The sequence below is a fragment of the Anastrepha ludens genome, chromosome 5 (genome assembly GCF_028408465.1).
Source record: "Anastrepha ludens isolate Willacy chromosome 5, idAnaLude1.1, whole genome shotgun sequence".
Taxonomy (NCBI): domain Eukaryota; kingdom Metazoa; phylum Arthropoda; class Insecta; order Diptera; family Tephritidae; genus Anastrepha; species Anastrepha ludens.
Window position 1 is genome coordinate 84919191 of NC_071501.1, and position 26062 is coordinate 84945252.

The following is a 26062-nucleotide window of genomic DNA, read 5'->3' on the forward strand; positions in this document are numbered from 1 at the left end:
TCCCCAATTCTGACATAATCATTATTATATAGAGAAAACGCGTAACACCGTTTGGGGAAAAATGTTACAAAACTAAGTCTTTGAAATCCCAAATATTCATTTGGTGTAGTCGACGGGCTATTTTGGTATGCCAATTAATGAAGAGGCAGATCAAATTGCAAAAGAAGCGCAGATAATGGCACTCTCATCAAAGTTGCATGCACTGTCGAAGAAGCTTTGGGCAAAATTCGCACCAACATTTTCTCTCAATGGTACAATGCATTCCTGTCATCTGCAAGTAATCGACCATTTTGCACAAAGTTACCTGCAAGATATAAAACTTATCAAGAGAATATTTTGTCAGACTTAGTCCAACAAGGAGTAAATATAAACTAAAATTTCCCTGAGCCGTTTTTCATATTTTTCGTTCCATGAAACTCATGCCTTTTAGAGTCTGTTAATTTTTCACAATTTTGAGAATATCTTCTTACCAAAAATCCTTATTTTTTAACAACTATGGCGTCAGGCCGTGTAGACCAGCTTTTCTGCTTCATAACTTTTGTCCATTCTCTTGCCTGATTGGTCGCATGCTCTTTACGAGTAACATATGTCAGCTCAGCATTGCTGCTTTTATTAAGAACAGTGTTTTTGTTGCTTTCTACAGCCAATAGCAAGTTATTCTTCATAATTGATTTGGCGGGTGGGGAAACAATTCGGGAACTTTTTCCTATTGTTTATGCGATCGTATTAGCAGCTCGTTCCCTCTCAGTTGACGACCTACCTCTTTTGCCCTTATCATTCACAACTGTCGGTGCTGTTGTTTGTGTAGCTTTGGTCAACGTTGTTTTGGTATTGTTTGCTGCTGCGTCTTTGCTCTCAACTGCCTTGAAGAGCTTACATATGCTTGAGAGCATGCTCTTCATTTGCTAATTGATATACCGTTGCCCGTCCATCATCTTTGTTTGCTCTCCGATTTGTTTACACATTGCTTCGAGTGCTTCATTGTAGCCGAGACAATAGATCTCTCTACCGATTGGCTAGCATGAGTGGGTGTTGGACTTAAAACTTCGCTATAGGATGCCGTCGAATCCACAGTTTCCACTACGGTATGGTACGCGACTTCATCATGGGTGTCGATCTCATTGACTGTTGCCGGTTCAACGTTGCCACATTGTGATTGGCCATGCACTAGGGATTGTGGGGCGAGTGCATTTTTTCTAAAAGTGCACGCGAGAGGCAATGACGATGAGGACAATTGGCGTTGTTCCTGTGCATGAATGGCGGACCGTAAGTTTGTTGTCTTACTATTCATTGCGCGGATCGTATGAAAATTCCACATATCGAGTGAGAGCCCCGTAATCTGATTACATGTAAGAAACAAAAAAGAAGAAAACTGTCACTATTGTTGTTGTCTGTACTCAACACAGAATCTCTCACTAACGCTATCCGCTAAGATGGATTGTGGGCTTTGTTGAGGGGTTGTGGAACTTGCTGTTATTCCACTTCTCTCTCACTTTTTCACTCTCTGTGCTGAAGTTGGCTGTTTATTTGAAATGGGAATACTTTAGGATCTATTTAGGATTTTTGTTGGCAAAAAACTAAAAAAGCGTACATAATTTATAAAATTCAGCGTTCCACATAAACACAATTAAATGTTATTAACTCCCCACAGACATGCAGAATATTGTTCCACGCCTTTGTACTCAACCATATATTTATCCGCACATGCAGTCGTCAGCTAATTGCCGGGTGGCAGAGGAATGAAATAAACGCCCGCCAACACGCCGCAAATCGTTTCAATATTATTGCATTGCCGTTGATTACCGACCGTATTGTTATTGTGGTTACTAACAACGCGCTCGGCAATTCCAGCCAGCCAACTAGACGGCGTTAAGCACCATTAAAACGCTGCGAATTTGCGTTTACACAACTCCATTTAAGCAAATACGTAAACGCATGCCCGTTCACACACACACACACACACACACACTAACTTTGATCGGATGGTCGTAAATCAAATTGTTAACTAGACGCATCGGAAGTTACACGAAACAGGATGTGCAGAATGGCGGCAAAGTGCGGCGGCACTCAAGCGAAAATATACTGGCGCAATGTTGAAGAAATTAGAATTGTATGCTTGGGTGGGTGTTACTATTGGCGTCTGTATGTTTGAGGGTGTGTGTATGTATCTGTGTATATGTTAAGTGATAGGAAATATCTTGAAGTGTAGGTTAAGTGGGGAAGTTAAGCAGCCATGCATACAACCATGCACACACACACACACATACAATATTATTGGTTTAATATACAATACAAAATTATTTTCAAATTTTTTTTATTCTTATTTGGCTCTGCAATCGTTTGTTGGCTTGTGTCGATATCAAAAACTTCACTGGTTGCCTTCCTTCTTTGCGAAGTTGCGCCAGCTTTGTGAAAGTTTGTTGGCTTGTAATTCAAATAATCCGAAGCCGTTCATCCGATTGTGCTGAAATTTTAGTGAGTTATTTTGATCTTACGAGTATTTGCTCAGGCTTAAGAGTCTTTTGAAACTTACTAAGTGGTGCTGGGGTTGAGACGTCATGTGAAATAGAAATCTTATTGATGGCTCCAAATATTTATTCATTCTTGGAATATGAGGTAAATGTCTCTATCTCCTATCTCTGCGTCATATTTTTCTTTATTTGCGTTCTCTGGTGGACTTCAGGAATGTACACTGGGCTCCCTACTTTTTTTAATTTTTCTTTTAAGACGCAAATTTTCTTTTGTATGCTGCTGATTTAAAGATACATAGTATATTAATTAAAGAACCTTTTGAAGAGATCCTCTTCAGTTCCTTTAGCGAATTCTTCCCAATGGCCCCTACGGACTCAAAGCGGCATCTGCGGAGTGGCAATTTAAGTTTCGGGAAAAGGAAAAAGCCACAGGGGACTAAATCCGGTGAATACGGTGGTTGTTCGCTGATATTTGTCGCATTTTCGGTCAAAAAAGTGTTCAAAATATGAGCCTTCCGTGACGGTGCGTTATCATGGTGCAAGAGTCATGAGTTTTTTCTACAAATTGGGCCGATTCCTACGCACATTCTCTCTCAAACGTCGCATGACTTCCAAGTAATATCCACTATTTACCGTAGAACCCTTTGAACCGAGTTCCGAGTGCCCAATACCATGATGATCAAAGAAAACGAGGGGCATGACTTTTACCGGCTGACTTTTGACCGACTTTGGCGGGGCTTTTTGGGATTCGCTCATATGAATAGCGCCATTCAGTCGCCTGTTGACTGGTTTGCATGTCAAACTCATCGCCTGTTATGATATGGTGCATAAACGTTGGATCCGAATTCACTTGCTCAAGCATGTCTTCAGCCACCTTCTTCCGATGAATTGTTTGAAAGAAATTCAACTCTCTTGGAATGAGTCGAGCAGCTATGCGTTTCATGCCCAATTGATGGTGTAGAATGTTGCGTACTCATTCGTGAGACACGCTAAGGTCACGAGCTACCTCCCTCAAACTAAAGTGATGGTTTTCCAGCTTCCATAACCATTTCTTGACTTTGTCGACGTTTTCATCCGTTGATGGGCGACCAGATCGGGGCAAATCTTCCACGACTTCACGTCCTCTGCAAAAGTTGTACACCATTCATAGACCCGTGTTTTTGATAAATCACTTTCCCCATAGGCCTTCTGCAACATTTGCAACGATTCGGCACACGAACTCCCGTTTAAAACACAAAACTTAAAACCAACTCGAAGACATCAAAATGTCTACGTTCGTCCCGAAGAAATAGCATTTGCGGGAAGTCGTGCATCATTATTACCTTTTAAGAAAAGTGCAGCTGAAACTTGAATTGATCAATATTTGCGCTAATCACGCACCATTAAATACAAGATGTAAATAATGGTTTCGCCGCAATTTCGACATGAATGATAAAGATCGCGAAGGGGCACCGAAAAACGATTCGAAGATTCTCAACTACAACCATTATTGGATGCAGACGCATGTCGAACCCCTTTGGTACGCGATGGGTATGGTCTAGAAACCAGGTCACATTGAAGGGTTGTAACATTGAAGGAGAGGGATTTCGAGAGACGTTTTCTGACGTGTGAAATGCTTCTTAAACGGCAGAAAAGAAAAGGTTTTCTGCATCGCATCCTCACTGGCAATGTGAAATGGATCTACTATGATAGACCTAAGCATCTAAAATGTTGGAGTCTGCCAAGTGAGCCAGTTCCATTGACAGCGAAAGCAAATATTCATGCTTCAAAGGTTATGTAGTGCATCTGGTGGGATCCGAAGGGTGTCACCTATTATGAACTTCTTTAACCATCTGAAACTATGTCTAGCGATCGTTACTGACTGCAGCTTATGCGTTTGTATCGAGATCTCAAAGAAACGCGGCCAGATTGGGACTTTGTCGACACTCAATGGAGCGCCTAAAGGTCAAATTGAAGATCACTCAATAACTCAAAATAATATTATTCTTATTTAGTAAATAATTCTGCGAAAGTTCTGGGCCCAACACAAAAATGGCTCTGGTTTTATTGCATTTGCCTCATTTTCAGTTGGTATTAACCCAAAAAGACGGCTGTTAAAACTTCATATATTCTATTCTTTAGTGCTAAGAGTGACGCTACTTTTTTTATTTTCCAAACAATGGATCAAAAATTCCTTGAATTTCATGTCTTAATTTTACACTGCTTCTTGATGGGAAAAAATACCGCTGAAGCAAAGCAATGGCTTTAAAAGTGTTATGGGGACTCCGCTTCAACAGAAACAACAATAAAACAAAGGTTTGCTGGCTTCAAATGTGGTCGTAGAGACACCGATGCTGCGCAACGCAGTGGACCTGGAAAGAAGGCGGTGGCACCAGGAAACATTAAAAAAATCTATAAAATCGTTTCAAATAATCGAAAAGTGAAGTTGCATGAGTTGACATCGTAAAGATATTAAAAGAGAGAGCATTTGACTATGAGAAAGCTCTGTTCAAAGTGGGTGGTGCGTTTGCTCACCAAAAAAAAAGAACGCGTTGATGATTCTGAGCAGAGGCAAACCTAAATGAATTGAGTCTCGAATTGCTCCCACATCCATAGGTTTCACCAGATTTGGCTCCCAGTGACTACTAGCTGCTCGCTGATCTGAAAGAATGCTCGCCAGTAAGAAATTTCGCTCGAATGAGGAGGTTATCGCTGAAACTGAGGCCTCTTTTGAGGCGAAATAGAAATCGTTCTACCAAAAAGGTATTTGATATGTTAGAGCGGCGCTGGAATGTTTGCGTTCAAGCTTTATGTGGTAACTAACAGCATTTCAGTAAATCCATAGAAACGAGATAATTTCATTTATTCACTCTCGTTTTTGAACGAAAATGAAGCCAATCACTTCGGCCTTAAGATCTATTGTGCGCTCAATTCTACTCAATATATCTTTAATATTTTTTCGCGTTGTTTTCAATTATTTTAAAGTCACCTTGTTGTTCAGGTTAATGTATGATAGTTTGGTATTAATAAATAAATTTTATGCTGAGTGCAGCTGGACCCATTCCAAGTACCTACAAATGTGATTACCAAGGAGCGCCGAATTGCTATAGACTAAATGGGTGCATATGAGGCATGTGAGACAGACATACATACATACATATATACAAAGGTATGTTTGTTAACCATATTTACTTGTAAATTGACCGGAAGACATACATAAATTTGTGGTTCGATTTGAATGCATAATTAATTGTGCATTTGATGCGCAAAGTAAACACAAGCAAGCGGGCACAAATACAGACAAATGTAATGGTTTTGCAAGGGTGGTCTAGTAGTTTGAATGGTCAGAGTCACACACTCGCATGCACACACTCGTATGCAGAGACACTGAACGAAAATGTTATGGCAGGCAGAAAATGCTATACGAGTGCCAATCACTGGTGAGTTCAGTCAGTCCAGTCGATGCGACTTGCGCCTCCTTAACTGCTGAGTGAACACATAAACTCATAAATAAGTAGATAGAGTGTCTACATGTACACACTTACATACATTCATACACACGTACGTGCATACTCGTGCATATGTAACTTGTGTGTGTTTATTTCCTGATACTGGCCAAGAGGTGAAAGGCCTTCGCTTCAGGCGCAATATCCATCACGCATGCGTTACTAGTGGCACTTGAATCTTCCACTCCATCTCTGCCTCTGATTTAAGACAAGTGGTCGCGCTCATGTGCATAGTTGAAGCACTTTTTCTCCACACTCAACGTCGATTGCTGTCGTATTCACTCTCTCTTTGCTGTCGGCTGTCTGCAACATTTGCGCTTGTCGTTGCCTTTCAAGCGATTTTGACCTCCTTACATTTCATTAATTCAATTCTTTGCACTATAGCAGACGATCGCACAATGAATGTAGGCGCTGGTGCATTTACATATTTACGTACATATGTATATACACACAAGTATAAAAATATGTATGCGATTTTGTTTGTTTGTTTCATTTTTCCGCACTTTGTCTGTATGCGGGAGGCCACTTTTATGTTTCCTTGTTTACACCCACTGCACACGCGCATAAAAATATTGTTTCTAACATATCATGGGCTGAAAAGTCACGGGCCTAACAAAGACAACACTTTTTTTCAAAATTAGCTTTATTCACTATCAGGAACAACGCAACCATTCCTGCGGCGCTCTAACCTTTCAATGCCACTTTTGTAGAACTGCTTGTCTTTAGCCTCAAAATAGGCTTCTGATGGAGCGCAGTCCCCATAACACTTTTCAAGCCATTACTTTGCTTCAGCGGTATTTTTTCCAATCAAGAAGCAGTGCAAAATTAAAATGTAGAAATTGCAGAAAAGAAGCAAAGAGGTGATTCGTAGTAACGAAATAATAAATTTAAAAATTAAAAAAGGTTCTAATTGTTTTGCTCATAGAAAACATTGAGGGGGAAGCATAAAAAATATTAAAAAAAAATTTCCAAAAAAAAATTTCCAAAATTTATTTATTGATTTTTATTGAAAAATTTTTCGAAAAATCGAAAATTAATACATTTCAGAAACCATTTTTTTAAATTTTTTTTCGGAAAATTAATTATTTATTTCTTTTTATTTAAAAATTAATATATTATAAAAAAATAGTTTTCTGAAATCTATTTATTTTTATTAAAAAATTTTAAAATTATAAGTAAAAAAAAATCCAAAAAAAAAAAATTCCGTAAAACTGAAATTTTTTTTGAAATTTATTAATTTTTAAATAAAAATAAATATTGTACATTTGAGAAAACTATTTTTTTTTTTAAATTTAGTTATTTATATTTAAAAATTAGAAATAAAAAAAATTAAAAAAAAATTGGTTTCTGCAATGTATTAATTTTTGGTTTTTCGAAAAAATTAAAAAAAAAATAAATAAATACTTGGAAATTTTGTTTTCTGAAATTGATTGCTTTTTAAATAAAAATAAATAAATAAATGTCAGAAAACAAATTTGTTAATATTTTTTTGAACAATTTTTTTCCCAAATGTATTTATTTAATTATAAAAATTTCTGAAAATTTTTTTTTTGCTTTTTTTAAAAACAAAGAATTTCTAAAAATTTTCTGACATTTTTTATTGCCATCCTAATACTCATAGTTGTTTTTGTTTTTCAAAATTTTTTTTCTGAAATCTAATATATTAATTTTTTTTTAATGGTAACCCCTAAAGTTGTACTATAGCCAAACACAATTTTATTTCATATTTACTCGCGCTTTCAAAAATTTCCAGAAAAAAATTTTCGAAAAGCAAAAAAAAATCTTAAATTTTACAAACCAAAAATGTTTCAAAAAAAGAAAAATTAATAAATTTCAGAAAAAAAATTTTGAAAAACAAAAACAACTATGAGTATTAGGATGGCAATAAAAAATGTCAGAAAATTTTTAGAAATTCTTTGTTTTTAAAAAAAGCAAAAAAAAATTTTCAGAAATTTTTTTTTTCAAAAAACCCCAAAAAAAATTCATAAGAAAAAAAAATTTCTGAAATTTTCTGTTTTTAGTCATCCTAATACTCATATGTATGCATCATATGTATGCATCATGATGGAAAGAATAATGAGATGGCCCCTATCGTGGTCCCGTTACTTTGCGCTCAGCGAATTTGACAATAAGTGACGTGGTTTTAGCACCAGTATGGCCAGATTACCATTGTCGTAACTAGTCTTAGCATTTTTTTAGCATTATTTAGTCTCGGAGTTTTAGTTCTTTCTTCATGACATTTTTCTAGCCTTTTCTGATTAAAATGTAATGTTTATAATTTTGTAAAAGATACATTTTTTAATAATTAGTTAAATAATTCACTCAGTTTTATTTAGCTTTACTTTTTTTAACATCTGGTAGCATTGCCCGCGATTGCAGGTGTTGTTAGTGTTCTTCTGCTTTCGGCAGTCAAATCTCTCTCTTGCTACTGCATTGTTGCCTAGCTTTGGATATAAAAACGCACTAAAATGCCCATTTAAATAAAATAAAACACCAAATTTTTATTGGATCACTTAAAGAACTTTGTATGCGTGACAAATTGTCTTTAGAATGTGCGTTTTTTTTTAAATAAATGTGTTATGCTTATGTACAATTTAATTTATGAGTTTTTTTTGTTAAGCGAAATTCTTTTGTTAAGGGAACGACTTTTTTGCTATATTTGAAGTTATGTAACTAGATAAGGTACTCTTTTTGTAAAAATGTCAGTATGGTTTCTTTAGTATTTTCTGGTATTTTGTTGCTTATTTTTACAATGAATACACCTCGTGATGTCCTATGTCCCACTAAGGATTGATGGCCGGAAGAAACGATTACACCTCTATGGTTTTAATCCGCATTCAGAAAATTCAAACGCCTTTTAAAATGTGTAAAAAGGTTTTCAATCTTAAGAAGAGTTGAGAGAGGGGCATTTAATATTCTTGTATAACCTTAAAAGGAGCAAAAAATTAAATTCACACTTTCAAAATATCAAATTTTATAAGAACCATCTAATTTTCATTAGCACTAAAACCTTCTCAGAGTGGCCTTTTTAATCTTCTTTTGTATAATAACACATTTTTTTTTTAACTTAAGGTAGCTTTAAATTAGGAAAAAAGAAACAAAACTAAACTTAAAAATTTTCGCATTTTGAGTATAAAAAAAGCACTAAATTTATTGCGAAGAGCAAATGGTTGGCAATACAGTACAACTCGGGAAAATGTGACGTCACACACTCTCTGATGGGCGCAATCTTCTTTCTATCATTCTTGTATCATACTCGTATGTATGCATGTTTTCGCTTAATTTTTCTCTTGTATATGCCCGCCTCACTTGTTTGCTGTTGACGTCTCACCTTTTCGCCCACCCATTTGGATTCATAGATTTTGCTAGACTGCATGTAGGGGTGTATGAAACATGCATGTTTTTACTTACGTATGTATGTATATGTACATATATGTAGTTGTGTGCAAACATGTAAATCATTTTTCGACTGACACTCAAATTGGATTTTCCAATTCCGGTATTTATCTGCGAACATATCAAAATCATTTGAATCTGACATTTGTGGTTGCGGTTGCTGTGGCTACTCTTCAGTTGCAAGCGAAAATAATCATCTATGAGGCTTACAGGTAACCTCTGAACGAAAGTATGCATGCCCGCATGAAAGTGAATTCTGATAGGCGGCACATTTTAGTTTGCTTTTGTATAGGCGAAATGGAAGTGAATTGACGTTGAAGGGTATGTCAATTTTATTTGTAACAAACAGAGTAAAATAAATTCCAAATGAAATAAAATTCCTAAACTGGTATCCATTTGTAAATCGAAAATATTAATCTGTGGGAAATGTGCAATCAAGTGAGTAGTGAAATAGAATTGAATTCGTATACTTGCATAGCTTTGATACATGCATGTATGTATGTATGTTTACTGGGGGTCTACCCTGTAATGCGATGCGAAAAGTAATTTTGTATTTTGTGCAGCTATATCGCAATTAAATACTAAATATATCTGAGAAACATATTTCAAAAGAAACTTCACTACATTGTCAGCGTTTTGTTCGTATACAGACAACAAATTCTTTTGGTTATATGATTTTCTTTTGCATAGCATTACGGAGCAAACCCCCAGATCACTCAATTGCAATTATTGTTCGCTTATTCAAAATATTTCATATAAACAAATATTTCTAAAAGGACATTCGTAGAGGCATATGAAATCAGTAATTATTTGAAATTGAACTTAAATTTTTAGGAGTTCATACTCGGCTTGATGCCGGTTAAAATATACAAAATATACGAAACTGAAAACAGTAGCTAATCTTTTTTTTTTAAGGCATGAAACCAAAGCGTCATGGCATAAAAGAAATTATGAATTCACTAAAGCACTAATCTATAAGTTTGAGATGAGTAGGGGAATAGCTTTCTCGTAGGAATTTCTTCCTTGGTGATGGAAAGGTTATATCGCCTTGACTCGGTCGACAGACCCTCGTTAGCAAAAATAGGAGGTAACAAATCCAGGAAACTAAATCTAAGACAATGAAACAGAAAACGTTATTGCTTTCATAAAAATTATTTTTTTCATACTCATAAAGGATATTCTGCTGAGAGAATTTATTGTTACTTTTTGCCGTGAACTCTCAATTTGAAACACGAAATTGCTTGCTATAAAAATAGCAATCAGAAAATCACACTGCTTTCTTTAGACTTTACACTTACAATTGTGTGAAGCTAATCATATCCTGGTGTCAATTGGGATTGAGAGAAGTTCTGTGAAGTGGATTGGGATTAAGATAAGGAAAGAGACGATGGTTGTGTCGGCTGAACTTCCTCAAGGAAGTTGTTTATTCCCCTGGCTCTTCAGCATTTATTCACAATTGCACACCCCTGTATCAGCTTGCGGATGGCTTCGTAATTATGTCGCTCCCCCCGTGAAATTCCCCACATTAGAGTTAACGCCTTTAAGACAGTGGTTAATTTACTTAATCTGTCATTCTTAGATCGTAGTACCAATTGTTTCATTCCGCCGGTCAACTGTATAGGATTCTTAAGGAGAGCTATAAGCTCGTCCTTGGCAGTAAGTGATCCCTATGCTGATATAATTGAGTAGTCAAACTACAATTCTAATATTCTCAAATTGTTGACAAACAATAAAAGCTAGCCTTGATTCTTGAGTAACCCTACAATTTTATCGATGTTTTGACAAAATTGCAACTTTTCAAAACTCTTATCTTGGCAGAAGCATTTGAGTGTCCCCTCGTCAACTCCGGTCACACTGCTCTATGTGTTGGCGAGTGAGCTGCCTGCAACTGAGAGCGGAATGTGGAACAAATTCATAAATTTATTAGCGACTTATGTAAATGATGCATTCAACAAAAAATATAATGTTTAATCAATGAAAAATCAAACTAAATGAAGTTCGAGATCTCATTAAATTCGGAAAGAGCATAACCAATAAGTATTTTGGAATCGAAATTCATTTTGAATATTTTGCGATGAAAAGAGCTTCGTAAAGTTCTCGTCGGAATAAGGAAGCAAATGCATTTCAACAGATACGCACAATCAATGACACGTTGAGATCTGTAAATTAAACATAAAAGCCAACGATAGAACGGACCAGCTGTCTCGTAAGACATGGGAAGCTTTGGTTCCGTTCTTCTTCTTTTTAATTAATCGCTTACGCGGTTTTGGCCGAGTTTAACAAGTCGTAGTTTCTTTCTCGTGCGAACCGGCGCCAGTTGGACACACAAAAGGAAGTCAAGTTCTTCTCCACCTGATCTTTCCAACGTCGAGAAGGCCTTCCTCTACTACCACCAGCTGGTACCGTATCGAATACTTTCAGAGCCGGAGCGTTTGTATCCATTCGTACGGCATGACCCAGCCAACGTAGTCGCTTGATCTTTATTCGCTGCGCTATGTCTATGTCGTCGTTAAGTTCATACAGCTCATCATTCCATCGCCTGCAATAATCGGTGTTGCCAGCGTGCAAACGTCCAAAAATCTTGCGCAGAATCTTTCTCCAAAACACTCCAAGCGTCGCCTCATTGGACGTTGACATCGCTCAGTCTTCTGCGCCATACGGTCTGAATATTGTAGCAAGCGAAACTCCTACTTATACAGAATCGACCCACTCATACTCAATATACGTTCGGCATATAACCAACTCTTCATATGCCCTCTTAAACTCACCTATCTAAGACCTCACTCCCTCTGGGCCCAACCCGTTGAAGCAGCACGTTTCATGGGCCTACTGTAAGATGAGTTAGACGATGATGATCTGTGACTACATCGCTCTGACAGGTAATAGGAACTGCTACAACAACAACAACAACCTCCAGGAATCGAGAGGCTTTAAGGTGATTAATAACAATGGGACACACAAATTTAAAGCTCTTAGGCCAAATTGGGACGGCTTGTGAATATTTGCAGATAAAAAAGGAGAGATCTTCGTTGGCTTCTGTGGACTTATTACAAGTAAATAAATATATTGAAATACTTCGGATATTCAAAACGGATTTTACAATTTCTGTCCCATACCTAAGGGTCTGGCTCAAAATGAACTGTGCCGAGTCCAATTTAAAAATTATTGGCTTTTTTAATAATTAATTTTAAAACGAAATTAGACTTTCTGATTCCTAAGGTTCCTTTGAAGTATTGATTTATTTGGATTTTTGGTGCAAGGGAGGCGTCGTAACTGACCAATTTCACCCATTTTCAATACCATAGAGCTTCGATTAATATTTGCAGTAAGTTTTGTTGTGATAAACGTAAACATTTTTACTCAAACGGTCGGACAAGCTCGATATTTTTTTTAATAATTATAAAAGGAGATACACAATAAAGTTAGGAAAAAAATAGGCAAAAATCAATTTACTTCATGCCCTTTTTAAAGCTTGAGCACTTAAAATAATAATACAAAGAAGAAATATTTTTAAATTATTTATTTTTATTATTATTTATAAATAAATAAATAAGTAAATAGACAACTTCATGACATTAATTTTTGAATATGATCCGACATATGTCTGCCACAGTTACAAGTCACAGGGTAACGATCATTCCAGTTTTTGACTACTCTTCCAATTAATCTGAACCTTTGCGTCAATCAGCAAAAATGTGATGCAAGCGGTGGTTGAAGGATAAAGGCCAAGAAGTTGGAAATGAAGACGAATCCATATTTTGGCGTCCTCTTCAACAATTCGCTCGCTGAACTTCGCGAGTAGATTTAATTTTTCAAAGAAAATTTTCACATTTTAGAAACCTTGTTCTGGCGTTAAATGACTCGCGAAGACTTACTAAACTTTACTGAATAGAAATTTCAACACAGTTTTTCATGCTCAGCTCTCAAACCATTTTTATTGATATCGAGATATTTCTCATGCAGCTAAGAAAACAAATTAAATTTCATGAGCTACAAAACTGCATACTCGAAATTTTTCTAAAAATTCGAAGATTTGAAATTTTTTGAAATTTAGTTTTTGTCGTAGAATGGATTGCATTCTCATAATTTTTAAAAATAAATAAGAGAAAAAAGTGGTCAAAACTTGTGAATGAGTCTTTGTGCAATGTATGTATGTGTTGAATATGTCTACATTTCTATTGGTTACGTGAGGCCACTTCCAACAATTGCATTGTGAAAAAATGTGCAACATTCGAAATCCCACAGTGTTTGCTATGCTGTGAGACATTCTTAATCTTGCTGAAAACTACTCCGCACTTATCATGTTTGTAAATCATCTTCTTCATACCGATAAACCCAAACAATTAAATCGCCTTTATAGTGCTAATAAATTTCCAAATTTGCAAATATTTATAAACCCAAAGACAATAAACAAAAATGTATTGCATGGAAAATATATCTACAATAAGCAATCACAAAATGGCAACCATAAACAAATTCTCAACTGCATAAAATCAGTAGATGCACCAAAATGAGGCAAGCATGTACATTCCTCTGTCAATGCGTCACAAAGATATTCTTCATGCAACTCTTAAGCCCCATTCGTGCAACCACACGCACGCACATGCTAGTGAAGCTTGCCTGCCGCCTGTAGCAGAGTGCGAACGATGTGCTCAACGTTGCAAGAAGCCTCAAAACCAAAATGTGTATCTGCTGCTTATACTCGTACATATCTGGATATGTAAATTCAGAGAATACAAGTTTGTTGTAACCCTGCAGGGAAAACGGGAACTCGTGAAATACAGTTTGGGTTGTGAAGTACATAGTTCGGTGTGTTTGTATAAGTTCGGCACAACAACAATGTATGCAATGCATACAAATCAACTGAATTGCGATCTGTTTTGCATACAGCAGAGAGTACTTCATTTATCGAATTTAGTAAAAGTTTCCAACTACTTCCCAACTAGTGACCTACTAGTTCCCAACTAGTTCCCAACTAGTGACCTACTAGTTCCCAACTAGTTTCCAACTAGTGTCCTACTAGTTCTCAACAAGTCCCCAAGTATTGCCCAACTAGTTCTCAACTACTTCCCAACTAGATCTCAACTACTTCCCAACTAGTTGCAAACTACTTCCCAACTAGTCCCCAAAACAGATTTATTGAGCGATAATTGACACATTCTAGGACAGAGCCATTTACAATTCACCTCTTTTATGAAAAAAGGAGTAACAAAAATTTGTCATGGCGATAAAATGACTAGAGGCTAACCGATTCGCCACTACTGGTTTTCCCTGCAGGTCCAGTTGCTGTTAACGCATATTTTGATTGTGGCACTGCCAGCTTCTGCTGTCGTGCACTCGCGTCTATGCGAGCGACTTCAAATGATCTATCATTGTTGTATCGCTATCAACTTTGCATGCAAATACGCCGCTGGCAGTGGTAGCAGCAAGAGCAGCCTGAGGTGCAATATTAAATTGTTGGCTGCCAGCAATTGTGGCTGCGTTGACAGTGGCAATGAAAGCTTTACCCGTTGCAGTTATTAGACGTATTAGTGGTGAGCAGTGCAGCTGGGGCAACTACTGTGCTTTGCAGGGTACTTGAAAACGCTATTATTTGTATGCTGCATTATCTGCCACTTTCATTGCGTTCTAAAAGAAAATGATGCCATTTTTGTGCATCACCGGAAAGCTGTGATTGGAGCGAGATGCAATGAAATAATGTTAAACATGAAGTTGTATATGAGCCGGTAGGAAAAAAAATTTGAAAGATAAAAAAGAGAAAGTCAGTAGAAAAACTTTTCGAGTTATATAGGTAAGTTGGTAAATATTATATAATTCTGCTAAGAAATGATAGACAGGCAGGCATCACAGCTGTATTTGCTTGTATGTGACGCAACGATAGAAGGTCCTGATATTCGCTCGAAAATCGACGTTTAATAAATTTGATGGCTGGCCATGTGGTTGAAAACCTGAATGAAAAATTGCTTGAATTTTTTTTGGATAAAATTTTCTGAAAACTCTGATGCTGTTCATTTCCTGATTAATAGTCAAGTGCATGAAAAACTGGAAGAAACATTTTTTGAGTTTTTTTAATATAGTTAAATTTTTTTTTAACCCGATGGATGGCCAAGTGGATGAAAAACGAAAAGAATATTTGTTAAGTGTGTTTTTTTGTAAATTTTTTTTTAAATTTGAAACGGTTCATTTCTGTTTGAAAGGTCACAAATTCTAGAAATAAAATTTACTTAGATCTGAGGGTGGACCAAGTGAATGATTGATTTGAATAAAATTTTTTGAAAATTTTTAATTTGTTCATTTCTTACAAGAGGACATAAATTCCCAAAAAATGATTTAATTCAACAATTTATATATATTTTGAAGGAATCCTTGTCTGTATCTTAAGGGGGGGCTCTTATCAGTGGCTCCAAAAAAAGTTGTTTTTTCACTTCTTTCGAGGCGAAAAAAGCGACACGCAGAAATAATCTTTTGCATTTATTTGAAAGCATGATTGAGGAGTAATAAACAATTTTTTAACATAAATAAAAAAATAAAATGGCGGACATATTAGGGATCTCGCACAGCTTCTCGTTGCGCGCTAGTAAAACTGCGTGTAAGATTGCGATCGTAGTTTTCACCTAAAACACAAAAGAAAAATATTGTCTTATTTAGAAGGCTTTCCCGCATGTAATAAAATATCAAAAAATGAACACACAATTAATTATTCAAAAAAAGTGCTTTTTTCAAAAAAGATGTTAAATAACACTAAAAAAATTTTTTTTTTCTATTTTGTTAGTTAATTAGTTGCGCATTTTAATTATCTTTATATAGATTATCGGTTTGAAACGATAACTTTCGTCGTTTTTTTTTTTTAATTTTCATGCCATTTTCAAAAATATGGTTTTAAGAAAACGTGTTTCAAAGTTTTCAGAAGGTAGACGAGCTCGCCTGACGAGGGACGGTACACAGGCCTGTAACTCCGAAATCACTTTGAATTCCGCTATAAAATTTTGAGGGCCTATTCTCCTATAATATATCTATCGATTGCAGTAAAAAAATCGATTTTTTGAAGCCGACTGATAAGAGGCCCCCTTTAAGGAATTTAAAAAATTCCCCTTTAAGGAATTTAAAAAATTTTTGAAAATCTTCTGGCCCATACTTTCTTCACAAAATGAATGTGCGACATTTACTTATATGGAGGGGACGCTTTACCTCGTCAGCGAAAAGAAGGAAAAACAAGAAATTGTCAAAACTCAACGCGAATTGGGCATCTTAGTACTGCTACGTTATTATTTTAAAACTTAATGGCCATAAAACTGTAAAACCAACATTTTTTTTACGATTTCTAATTGAAAAGTGTGAAATTTTAGTGGAAATTTGTTGGACTTACTTTTTAAGGTGTAAGCAATGTGTAAGTAAATAAGTAAAATAGCAAATTTCTTCATAAAAAGTATTAAAGATAAATAGCAAACAAATGAGTGGCCAAAACGTGTGAATAGGGCCCTGCGCTATACTTACTTAACCCGCTATATATGGTTATTCAAATTTCTTGCTTGGCTTCTTTCGAGCTCGTGATTTGTTAATTGCTTTCACGATTATCAAAAGGAACGAATTTTCCTTCAGCACAAACGACAGTTAAATCAAAAATCTTTCAAATTCATATTTACCGATGGCTCCAAAACTAACTTCTCAACCTCTTTCGTGGTTATATCTGAGGATCTGCTAGTTTTGAAAAAAGGTTTTCTGCACAATCACTGCTCAACATTTACTGGTGAAATCTTTGCTATATATCAAGCCTCTCATAATCTAGGAGTAATCTTGGATAAGAAGCTGACTTGCGAGACACACGTTTCACTGAAAGTGAATCGTGCATTTAAGATTTTTCAGCAATGCCGTAGAGCCTTTGGCAAAACCTGGGGTCTGAAACCTGCTGTGGTCCTATGGATATACACGGCACTTATCAGACCAATCATCACTTACGCTTCTGTGGTCTGGTGGCGACGGAGCATGGTTAAGTCCACAATCCGGGAACTATACAGGCTGCAAAGAAGTGTATGTTTATGTATCACGGGTGCCATGAGTACAACCTCTGGTGATGCCCTAAATGCTATGCTTGATTTGCTCCCCCTGGATCTTAAGATACAACAGGAAGCAATAAAAGCAATGTGTAGACTCCATAAATATGGTTTCTGGAACGAAGATGGAACTTCGGGACACAGAGAAATCTTTAAGTTGCTGTCGGAGCAGTATCGACTGTTTTTGGCACCTTAAGATGACCTGATACCCACAGTTTCATTTGGAAGGAAATTTGATGTCACATTTGAACTGCGTGAGCAATGGAGTTTTGCCATCCTAAAAGTAGCCGAATGGATAATCGAGAGGAGATGGAGCGGGAAACAGATTGGAGTTTTCAGTGACAGTCAGGCTGCATTGAAGGCCCTGGAGAACGCGAAGCAAACCTCAAAGATTGTTCAAGAATGTAAGAAGAAGCTTAATTCTGTCGCAAGACAAAACAGGCTTGTACTTATATGGGTTCCGGGACACTAAGGTGTTCAAGGAAACGAAATTGCCGACGAATTGGCCAGAGCCAATAATCGGAATCAGTTCCGCATGAATCAAGAATTGGATCAGCGATTATGTAGGCAATCTAGATAAAGAGCGATGGTCCGGTCTAGAACGCTACAGAACTGCAAAGTGTTTTGTGACAAGTCCGAACAGAAAACTGTCAAACTTTCTACTAAAACTTAGAAGGAAAGATATTCGGTTGATGGTCGGTATTATTACAGGACTCAACCCATAGGGTCAGCATGTGACCACCATTGGAATCAGTGTGCCTGTCATGCTTGGAGGAGGCGGATAGTACTGAGCACTTTCTCTGTGAGTGTCCTGCCTTTGCTAGAGCACGGCTACGGGTATTGGGTTCCGATGTCATGAGAATGAGTGATATTCGTTCTCTAAAACTGGAGGATATTTACAGATTTGCTAAAGAATCTGGAAAATTCTCACAGGACTAACTATCTCTATCTCTGTCTCTATTCTTTCCTATCTCTTTCTCTGATACTTTTTTCTCTCCCTTCTTGACTATCTACCCCCTTTCCAGAGCTTTAAATACAATGGGCTCTTTAGCCTGAGTGTTTTAGGAGCCACCAAATTTTCAAATTCAAATTCAAGGATTTTTGGCACAGCTCTCCCATCACAACTTCTAGTAAATACAACATTATCAAATGTGAATAGATACTATATCTAACTTTCTTGTACTGTGTAACATAGCTCATTTTATTTAATATACTTATACTTAGATGTATTTAATATACTTGTATTAAATATGTATTTATTGTATTATTAAATATATAATTTGCAAATATTGTAGTTGATCCTAGTTTCTTGTAAAACCAGCTGATGACTTTGAGCTAGTGGTGTTCTTTTTTTCCTGCCATTTTCTGTATATTCATATGCTTAAAATAAAATATGATTCTGATTCTGATTGTTGCTTTGGAACAGATAACAAATCACTGTCACTGCAGCGGTTGTTCCTTCATCTTATTTGATTGACGCACTTTTTACCAATTCATTGGGGAATTTCCAATAGACCATGAGCCAAGAAAACATTTAATATTTGAAAAAGTCTACAAACACGAAGGATTAACCATACGTACATTTGCCTATTGGATGTAATAGTGTTCACACATATCCAAAAAAGATATGGTAGCATAAGCGTACATGCACAAACACACATACATAAGTTTATACACATTTTTTGCCAAGCAATTTGATCGTCGCACTTGAGCGTCGAATTAACTTCAACAGCAGAGTAACCGCATTCCCTTTTACGATTGCGTTCTATGAGCTGAAAGCAAAATGCAGTTTGAATTGCCAATTATCACTGGAAGTATGCGGATATGTATTTACGCATATATGGTTTCATGAAATGTATCTGTGGCGCAATCCAAGTGCAGATGGTGGAGATTGAAATCATAAAAATTTTAAGAAAACTTGAAGCAATCAAAAAAGTAGCAAACAAAATAATGCAGAAATCTAGTAAGATTGTGTTTTTTTTAACTTGAACACAAAAAACTACAATTTATATAAGACTTATTTAGTTAATAGCGATATGAAATTGTTAATTTAAAAAATTGGCAATCTACTTGGCTGTCAAGCATAATAAATACTTGATCGAGGGTCGTGAATGCATCATTCTCACCGACCACAATCCCATTACGTTTGCTTTTAAGCAAAAACCGGAAAAAGCTTTGCCCAGACAGTTAAGGCATCTTGACTTGATTGGCCAATATTGTACAGACATCCGGTACATATCGGGCAAAGATAACGTTGTGGCAGACGCTCTATCAAGAATCGAATCCATTTCCAAAAGCGAAATTGGCTATCGTGATATCGCTCAGTTGCAAAGCAGTGATGAGGAGCTGACATCATTGTTGAGTCCAGATTCCAACACTCATATCAAGCTTCACAAAATCACGATTCATGATTCTGATTTACCCCTATTTTGCGACATTTCCCAGGAGAGGGTTCGCCCTTTCATTCCACAAGCTTTACGAAAACAAATTTTCAATCTGGTACACAATGTTTGTCATCCCAACAAACATGCTACCAGCAAGCTTATCACAGAACGTTATTTCTGGCCAGACATGAAAAAAGACGCCACGCGTTGGACAAGTCAAAGTCTCGATTGCCAAAAAAGTAAAATTTCTCGACATAATCGAGCAACTCTTGTTGAGTTTAAAATTCCTGACGGTAGATTTCACCATGTCAACATCGATTTGATTGGTCCTCTGCCGGTCTCAAATGGTTTCCGTTATTGTCTCACTTGCATTGACAGATTTTCCCGATGGCCCACGGCCATTCCACTGCAGGATATGTCGGCGGAGGCTGTCGCAAATGCTCTCTTAAACGGATGGATCTCTCACTATGGTGTTCCACGCGTTATCACATTTCACCGCACGCTTAAAGCCTCGATCATGTGCAAAAACGATGCCACTTGGTCCAATTCACTTCCTCTCATTATGCTTGGCCTCCGCGCCTCACACAAGTCAGATTTAAACGCCTCGCCGGCCGAGCTCGTTTACGGTACAACCTTACGTCTCCCCGGTAATTTTTTTGAGTATTCCAAAGAACTTGAGTATTCGACCGAAATCGTGAGCGGGTTGAGGAGTACCATTGAGCAGTTACGTCCGATCGCGTCGTCCAACCACGCCAATATTAAAAGCTACATTCAGAGTGGGCTTGCCAACTGCACTCGCGTTTTCTTACGCTACGATTCAGTTCGCAAATCGTTAAAACGTCCCTATGGCGGGCCTTACCAAAACATTAAACGTGGGGATAAGACCCTTGACATTAACATTCGAGGCAAATCGGTGGCGGCAACCACAGATAGAGTCAAGGCTGCGTGCTTAGACTCAAATTTTGTTAACCAAAATTTACCTCCTAGTATTAATAGAAATCAAGAGGCTCAACCAACAATTACTCCTAAGCAAAATGTACAGCCATTAGATTTAAATTACAAAAAACAACCAATTAGTAATAAGAATGGGGATGCCACACATCCACTGGCCACCAAAACCACTCGCGCTGGCAGACAGATTGTAAGACCACAGCGCTTCGTTTCTTTTGTATCGTGATCGGTTGATAAATGGTGAGGGAGTGGTGTGGGGCATTGCCTGCAATTGCATGTACGCACTGTACAACGCGTTGATACAACAATCGCAGCGTATGTGCTGGGCGTAAGGATTGTTGATACAACAAAAGCAGCGTGTATATGTTGCCTTAGTATTTTTGTTTTGAATTATTACTTTTTCGGTTTGGGTCTTGATAAGAGCTTCTTTTTTCGCACCGAATGTTTTTAATAACTGATAACTAAAAATAAAAGGAAAACAATTGAAACTAAAATAAAAGTTCCGCGCCGCATAGATTGGTCGCAATATATTAATGGCTGTTTAAGTTGCTTCGAGTTGGAGTTGAAGGGTGAGAAAAGTGCAAGAACGTAGAGTCGGTGTAGGAGCGATTACAAATGGCAGCAATTAGAATCTGGAAGCGCCGTATAAATTAGAAAAACCCAAAGGTTATAAGTTGGGGGTAAGAATAGGTAAGAAAAAACCTCTGAACTTACTTAGAGCCCACTAGGCAATTTTTTATGTTGAGATAATATTTACAAATAAATTTCTTACACTTATCAATTCCGTTCGTCTAGAATTTTTAGAATTATAAAATTCGCTATAATATTTTAGATAAGTGGCAACGCTAATGAAAACATATCTTTATTAAAGCTTTTTCAAACAGTTTTCGTTTGGTTTTAATATTATATTAATACTATATATTTGATACCTAGAATGGATTTTTATTTTTGTGCTTTTGGAGATAGGTGGCAAACCTTTTTAAAAATATTTTTAGTTTAAGTCGTTGTTTATGCTGTTTTTAAAAGCCATATTTTATTATTTTATTATTTATCATTCTTTGCACTATTTTAGACTGGTAGCAACGCTGATGAAATATGTCTAGATTTGTGAATGTGTTTTATTTAATGTCAGTATCACATTGAAAGTATGTAATATTTTACCATGAATTTCAAGTTTTACTTTATTTTATACTGTTCCGTATAGTAATACAGCAAAATACTTGGGTATGACTTGGGATGTTAAGCTCAAATGGAAAGAGCATGTCAAAATGAAAGCAAGTGAAATCAACTTAAAAATTAAAAAAAAGAAATGGTTAATTCGCAGAAAGTCCACATTGTCAAAACAGAACAAATGATTAATATACAACCAAGTAGTTAGACCGGTATGGACATACGGCATTGAATTATGGGGATGTACCACGAAATCAAACATTGAAGCTGTACAACGTCTGCAGAATAAGATTCTCAGAGACATGGTCAACGCACTTTGGTATGTGGGAAATCACGACCTGCACAATGATCTGTCGGTGAAAAAAGTCGCTGATATAATCCCAATTCTTGCAAATGAGCATGCAACCAGGCTGAAAGAGCACACAAACCCGGAGGCCACAGAGCTTACCAAAACAGTCTGCACAAGAAGACTTCGAAGAACTAAGCCACGAGATTTAGTCGCCAACACTGTATAATTGTTTATAAAATATTTATAATTGTTTTTAAATTTCAATGTTAAGGATAGAATGATGTTACTTGTTAGCTTAAGCTAGGCGTAATACCATGAAATGTATACAAATTTTATAACGTTTCAATAACAAAAAAAAAGAAAAACACTTTATTTTATACGTCTTTAAATAGATGGCAACGCTATTTCAAGATACTACTGGAGAACATAATTTTAAAAAGCTTTCATTTGAAATCGTATTTTTATATTTTAAATAAATATTAATTAAATTAATTATAACATAAAAGGGCAGGTGGCAACTACGATAGAAATATGAACATTTTTGAACCTTCCCCAGCTCCTTAAATTGACACCACTCTTTTAATATCTTTGTTTTTTAATTAATGCTTCTGTGGACAGGTGGCAACGTTATTCCAAAACAGTTCCAAACTAAAACAGTTTTAAAAAGTTTTCATTTAAAATCGTATTTTAATTAAATACTGCATTTAAATAATTATAATATTTTGGATAGGTGGCAACGCCGATAAAAATATCTGCATTTTTAAACCTTCCCAAGCTCCTTAAATGGACACCACACTTTTAATATCTTTGTTTTTTAATTAATGCTTCTGTCGACAGGTGGCAACGCTATTCCAAAACAGTTCCGAACTAAAATAGTTTTAAAAAGTTTTCATTTGAAATCGTAATTTAATATTATAATTAAATACTGCATTTAATTAATTATAATATTTTAGATAGGTGGCAACTCCGATGACAATATATACATTTTTGAACCTCCTTAAATTGACACCACTCTTTTAATATCTTTTTTTTGTAATTTTATACTCTTTAAGATAGGTGGCAAGGCTATTTCAAAATACTTTTGGAGTGAAGTGTTTTTAGAAACTTTCATTCGAAATCATATTTTTATTTCACATTTAAAAGCTACATTTAATTATTTATTATATTTTGAATAGGTGGCAACTCCGATACAAATAAGCGTAATTCCAAGCCTTAGCAAGCTCCCTAAGGTTTATACCACTTGTTAACATTTTTTTTTTCAATTTTATACTTCTTTATATAGGTGGCAAGGCTATTTCAAAATAGTGTTGGAGTAAAATGCTTTTTAAAACCCTTTTATTTGTAAACATATTTTAATATTTTAATTAAATACTGCACTTAATTAGTTATAATATTTAGGAAAGGTGGCAACTCCGATAGAAATATGTGCATTTTTAAATATTCCCATGCGCTTTAAATTGGGCCCCACTCTTTTAATACATATATTTTTTTTCATATTTTTTTAGACAGATGGCAAGGCTATTTCAAAAAATTTCTGTAGTAAAATGCTTTAAAAAAACCTTTCATTTGAAATCATATATTAATAGTTTATTAAATACTACATTTAATTAATTAAAGTTTTTTAAACAGGTGGCAACTCTAATAAAAGTGTATATTTTTATACCTTCCCAAGCGTCTTTAACTTGCCATCACACTTTAAATATCTTTTTTGTCAATGGTACCTTTTATATTTTCATGAATTGAGTTTTCGAAAATACTCGCAACCTTGAGTAGAAATTTAAGGTCAATCCAACATATTGTACTATAGTAACATTTCAAATATAGTCTCCTCTCGTGAGCACCCATTTAGTTTAAAATGCTGCATATGGTCGTACATTCAAATAAATGCACAGAATATAATGCATACATATATATGCATGTATGTTTGTATGTGTTTCTGCTTATGCACTTGAGGATAAGCTCTGCAGTATTATTTCTACTACAGATAATAGCATATTCTTGTTGATTAAAAATTATATTTGCAACTTCTCTTAAGTGCAGCACTCTTTTTTCATTAAGTATCCCACTGAAGTGCACTTAGCTCTGCTGAGCTGCATGCAACTGTAAATATCACTTTAAGTGAATATTTGCAGCTTTAGATATAATTTTGCTTGAGCGATAGCAGACAATTTTTGAAAAAATGAATTGATTGCAAAAAATGTGTACAAAAATGCTTTTGCTTATCTGGAGAGATTTAAATGGAAGTATAAGAGTCAGCCATACATTTCATATAAGAGTAGATATGTACATGTACGAGATGTGTTAAAAAAATAAGGTGAATTTTCATTTTTGTCAAATAATATTTTTTTATTCATCAATTTCTATTTTATCTCCTGCAAATGTATCAAGTGTATTATACATATCTGAGGGGGACTAAGCGTGTTTTCCAATCCTAAAAGCAGTTCTGATATTCCCTTTTTTTCAGCAGTACGAAGCGGCTAATACCACCCTAACTTAATCATTGTTCGGCCGTCAGCAACAAATGTACATCCGCCTTTCTTCCTAGTCTTCTTATCTCCTTCACAATGGCATGACAAATGTTGAATTTTTCGATTTTCGTACAAGTGTGCCCTCGCTATGGGCAACCTAACCTGACGTAGTATTTTTAATAATTACTGTTCGTTCCTATTTACCTAATACCTTTGCCTGTAAATACCTGCGCAATTATAGTAAGCGAGTACAACTCGCAATCCGCTCAAATGCGAGCATTCCATGTAAATCTTTTAATGTCCCACCAACCAACCACTTAGATTCGTCTACCATTTATGCAAATTTCAATCAGCGTACACGTGCAATTATATTTGGCCTCCTTAATCCTTTTCCTGTTGACTTTTGCAGGACATATACCAGCTTAAGTGGTTAGCATAATTGAGTAAGTCAAGTCGAAAAGTAGAAAGAGCGCAGCAAAATAGCGAATCCTTAAATGGAATCGTGTTCCTTTCCCAGAAAAAATTAAGTGCACGGCACACGACAAGTGCTCCACTAAGTTGAGATTTCATTTGAAGTACACAAAAAGTCAAGAGAAATTACCAAAAGGATTACAGGCATGCATAAACAAATATAAATTCACGCTGTCCCATTGATATGGACAGCCAAGTCATTGTGGGTTGACAAATACAACAGCAAAGTCGTTTTGTGTAGCTATTTTATAAATAGTTTAACCCTAACTTTTAGCTTAAATCCTTAAGGCTCGCACTTTCGGTCATTTACTAAGCACTGAATACTTTGCTTTGCCTTCGAACAAGCGACAAAGAAAACAAACAAAGGCACTGGCCTTGTTGGGAGTGGCATGTAAATCCTTTTAAATTAAATTGCAACAAAGGTTATTTCGAGGCATAATAATTGAGTGTGTGCACAACCATTGCCCGACGACTCCAACAACCCAGCACTCCACCACTCACTGTTGGCTTTTAGGCAAAGGGATTTGAATTTAATTTAAACAATTTAGCAGCGCGTTAGCAACAACAATCGGTAGGTCGGCTAGCGAGTTGTGAAGAGAGTGGCTGCAAATAAATTAAATAAGATTGCGTTGGCGTCGCTGGAAAATTTCAAAGTCACCACTGGCTGAGTGGCGCTTAAAAATTAGCATCAGAATGGTGGTTTGTCTAAGGCGAAAGGCAGACAGCACGTCGTCTGCAAACTGGTGAATGCTTTTGCTTAAAATTCACAATCTACTATTTTACTTAACCACTTACGCCGCCACCGACAGAAATCTTTCTTTTTGTTTTGGTTTAACTTATTTTGATATTGTAAGAATATCCAATATAAGTAAAGGGTGTTTCAAAAGTGACGCCTAGTTGTCAGTAGTGAATAATTCCGAGGTCGT